Genomic DNA, 4972 nt, shown 5'->3' with positions numbered 1-4972 from the left:
CTCCCAGATGATCCAGACATGTCACCCTTGAATTCTGTGTATACTTAAAAGTCATTGTTTCTAACTGCAGAGATATTTGCTCACCCCTGTGTTCACTGCTATCCAGGATGTGAAAACAGCCTAGATGTCCATCAGTTGTTTATTGAAAGATGTAAAATATGATATATTATGATATATTTGCACAATGGCATATTATTCACCTTATAAAAAAAGAAATTATTAAATTTTTAGGTAAATAGATGAAATTGAAATAATAATTCCAAATGAGGTAATCAAGACCCATAAAGACCCATCTCTTATTTTAAGATGATATTCTTTATTCTTGAATATCCATCCTGCATTTTGAATAACAATAGAGATCAAGACATTAATAAGGTACTTTGGGGAGCAGGGCTTTCAAGGGAGGGGAGAGATACACAATTCATAAAGGAATAAAGAGGAATTAAAAACAGGAATGGATAAATTGGATTTCAAGTTGTAAAGGTGGACTAGAAAGAAAAATATAAGGAGGCACACTAAACACCCCTTTAAAATATAGTATGGAAAAACCTACCATCACAAAAGCTTCTTTAAACACATACATATATCTTTAAAATATATTAATAGATCTACTCTAGAATGAGAAACCCCATGTAGACAACATGTCATAGCAAATAAAATACCTAGTTCCCAGAATGAGCTACATCTTCATGAGTTAATGGTCAATAGGATTCTATAGATCCCAATTACTACAGGGATTGACAAGACTCTTCCATTTTCTACAGAATATGAGAGTGAGTTCCTACCTATTGGTGTAGATACAATATTGTTGAGTCAGAAAATATGGAGAAACCATACTGATATTCTTTTGGAAACATTATCACTATTGGATAGCTTTAATAGTGATAGAAGGAAACAGAATAATATAAATTATCAGTCTCACCCAGCTGTTAACCCTGCAAGCTACAATAATAATTGACCTTGCAAGAGATGCCACACTTGTACAACACTGGTACAAATATTGTAGAAGGAACCAACCACATTATGACTAAATCCTGTTCCATGTGATAAAATACATTCTCTTCACTACTGATAGAGCCAAGGATTTGGGACTATATCAAAGGCCTGATATTGACTTAATATCAATTTTCTTCTATGTGGACACTGTACTAGAATGACACCTAATGTCATATTACTAAACTCAAAGATCACTTCATCTCTCAACCTTTTTTAGATAAGATTCTTCTTGAAATAGATGGCAATACATAAATTCCCAACTACCCAATGTGCAGAGAATAAGATACTGTGGAGTATTCAAGCATAATTGGGAGGGACATGATACACCTTTCCCTAAAGCTAAGGAAATTTGCGAAACTTGGTCAGAAAGATTATAAGAGCCAGAACTGGAGGGTAAGTCCAGAAAACAGTGTCTCCCCAAAACATCAGGGCAGCTGCATATATGTGCTGACATTAATTGTGACAGTGTGCACAAGAAATGTGCAAACTAAAACCAGAAAATATTCCAGCATGGACATGAAAAAATGATCATAAAATTCCACAAATAAATGAGAAAATATTAGCTTTGGATAGTTCTGCTAGTAGGTGGAGAATTAACTTTTATTAGTGATGTGACCTCTCTTGGGTTAATCACATTTCAAGTCCCCAGTGACAAGAGTATTTGCCCATAGAAATTGTGAGGGATGGGGAAGAAGACAAAATGACAGAGATCTCTAAGCTGTGCAGGCATGGAGGAGAAGGCAAAGTGGTCTACTATTGGAAAGTTAGTTGGAGTGAAAAATAGATTTTTTAAAGATATATTTTAATATGTATGTATTAATGTAAATATGTATTTTCACAGGTGTGAAGGTTCAAATACAGCAAGAAAATGTAATAGATTCAGCAGTGTGAATCCTATCACTACAATATAAAAATTAGCTTATAATTGACTATATATTAATATATATTTATTATTTATTTTATTTTTCCTTAATATCATACATCCCTACCAAAGTTCCCCCCTGTTCTTCTCCTCCTAATATCCCTTCACCTACCATACACTCTTATTCCATTTCTATTTATATAAGTGCTAGCCTCTAATGGATATCAATCAAAAATAGCCTATCATATTACAATAACATTAGGCATCTCCACATATATTATGTTTTGATTAGGTGTCTGAGTAGGAGGAAAAGTGTCCCAAAAGCAGGTAAAAGAGTCAGAAACAGGCTCTGCCCCACTGATAGGGGTTCAACAAGAAGACTATATAACCATAAAATATATGCAGAGGGCCTAGATCTGCTAATCTGTTTAGTCTTTGTGAGCCCCATGGGCTCAAGTGATGTGGAATTCCCCTCTGTATGCTGTGGATGTGCTTTATTACCATAGGTTGATAACAAAACTGCTTTGGGCTTATGGCAGTGCAGAATAGAGAAAAAGTGGAATTCCAACCAGAGATAGAGGTGAAAAGAAAGTGTCAGAGAGACACGATGGAGCTGCCAAAAGAGAAAGATGCCTCAGACTCTTACTAGTAAAACACTGGCCTTGTGATAAAATATAAAATAATAGGAATGGGTTAATTTAAAATATAAGAGTTAGTTAATAAGAAGCCTAAACTAATAGGGCAAGTAGTGTTTTAATTAATATAACTTCTGTGTGATTATTTCATGTCTGGGTGGCTAGGAAGAAATGAGCAGTTTCTTCTTCAAAATGGTGCCAGCATTAGATAACTAAATACACATAAATCCCTAGAGAGTTTAAAAAATAATTCTAGACACAAAAACAGAGTTTAGTGCAGCTTCTTGGTAGCCCCATGTTTTTGGATGAGCTCTTTTTGCTGGCAGCAAACAGGGGCACTGAGGATTCTTTAAGAGAGGTCTTCCTGGCTCTGCATTAGCAGTAAAAGCTGCAGGACTTCTTTAAAAAAGGACTTCCTCGTCCATTATAGTTGCACAAACAAGTCTGGTTCTTTCAGGAGGCCAAGAACTTATATAGAGTCTGTGAGCAGCATGTTACAAATTGCTTAATGGTGATATAGAAACATTGTTATCCTGGAAATGAGATTTCTTTTTAGGATCTGTCTTCATAGAGAGATATTTCATTGTACCAGCTGCTAAGCTAAACCAACATATATACTTTAAAGGTATCTTGACTTCAATATTTGTGTCTAAGGTTGTGTTGCTCTGGAAAGCAGGTTCTGCTTTTGATTCCACAGAGGATGAGTACATGTGGATTCCTTCCAGACTATAAGGTTTGAATGACAAAGACCCTCCCAAAATGTCTCTATAAATCCCCCAAAATACTTTGCTCAATTAAAAACCAGGGTGCAGTTTGAAGAGATCTATGTACAAATTTCCAAAAACTATTTATAAATGTCTGTCTCCATTTAAAGGGGGATATGACATAGAGATGAATGCTTTGGTATGATATGAATCTTAGTTTATTAATACAAATTTAAAGTCAATTTTGTTTTATGTATATTTCTGCTCTTGATTAAGTTATTGTGTTTGTGTAGCTCATTTAAAAATGTAATGGATAGAGTTCGATCAGTAGCGGGAGTGGAGAGCATACCCTAGAGAGCCCTGAGAGCCCCACCGCCAACGCCAGCCTAGTCACCATCACACCCCCTGGGAGGAGCCGCAGCCTTCGCCGCCAACACAGAGCCTGGCTCCATGGGCAGCGGCGCAGGGAGTGGTGGCCCGGGAGGCCTCACATCGGCTGCGCCCACCTGCGGGGACAAGAAGGTCATCGCAACAAAGGTTTTGGAAACAGTAAAATGGTTCAATGTAAGGCACGGATATGGTTTCATCAACAGGAATGACACCAAGGAAGACGTATTTGTACACCAGACTGCCATAAAGAAGAATAACCCCAGGAAGTACCTTCGCAGTGTAGGAGATGGAGAGACTGTGGAGTTTGATGTTGTTGAAGGAGAAAAGGGTGCGGAGGCAGCAAATGTTACAGGCCCTGGTGGAGTTCCAGTTCAAGGCAGTAAATACGCAGCAGACCATAACCATTATAGATGCTACCCACGTTGTAGGGGTCCTCCACGTAATTACCAGCAGAATTACCAGAATAGTGAGAGTGGGGGAAAAGAACGAGGGATTGGAAAGAGCTCCTGAAGGCCAAGCCCAACAAAGCCGGCCCTATTGCAGGCGAAGGTTCCCACCTTACTATTTGCGGAGACCCTATGAGCGTCGACCACAGTATTCCAACCCTCCTATGCAAGGAGAAGTGATGGAGGGTGCTGACATCCAGGGTGCAGGAGAGCAAGGTAGACCAGTGAGACAGAATATGTATCGGGGTTACAGACCAGGATTTCGCAGGGGCCCTCCTCGCCAAAGACAGCCTAGAGAGGACGGCAATGAAGAGGACAAAGAAAATCAAGGAGACGAGACCCAAGATCAGCAGCCACCTCAACGTCGGTATCGCTGCAACTTCAATTACGACGCACACGCCCAGAGAACCCTAAACCACAAGATGGCAAAGAGGCAAAAGCAGCTGATCCACCAGCTGAGAATTCATCCACTCCTGAGGCTGAGCAGGGCGGGGCTGAGAAAATGCCTGCCTACCATTTCTACCGTCATCCGGTTTGGTCATCCAACAAGAAGAAACGAATATGAAATTCCAGCAATAAGAAATGAACAAATATTGGAGCAGAAGACCTTAAGTGCTTGCTTTTTGCCTGTTGACCAGATATGCTAGAACTATCTACATTATCTATGCAGCATGGGGTTTTTATTATTTTTACTTAAAGATGTCTCTTTTTGGTAATGACAAATGTGTTTTTTGTTTTTTGTTTTTTTTTTTTTTTAAAAAAGGTCTGGTTTTTCTCAATACACCTTTAATGGTTTTTAAATTGTTTCATATCTGGTCAAGTTAAGATTTTTAAGAACTTCATTTTTAATTTGTAATAAAAAGTTTACAACTTGATTTTTTCAAAAGAGTCAACAAACTGCAAGCACCTGTTAATAAAGGTCTTAAATAATAAAAAATG

General features: G+C 38.2%; 1 pseudogene; it reads left to right on the top strand.

Moving 5' to 3' along the window:
- The first annotated feature begins 1314 nt into the window (after nt 1-1314).
- Nucleotides 1315-4598, top strand: LOC130874189 (Y-box-binding protein 1-like; annotated as a pseudogene).
- The last annotated feature ends 374 nt before the right edge of the window (nt 4599-4972 follow it).

The sequence above is a fragment of the Chionomys nivalis genome, chromosome 5, assembly GCF_950005125.1.
Source record: "Chionomys nivalis chromosome 5, mChiNiv1.1, whole genome shotgun sequence".
NCBI classification, from domain to species: domain Eukaryota; kingdom Metazoa; phylum Chordata; class Mammalia; order Rodentia; family Cricetidae; genus Chionomys; species Chionomys nivalis.
Note: the sequence above shows the minus strand (reverse complement) of the source record. Positions and strands in the feature narration are given on the sequence as shown.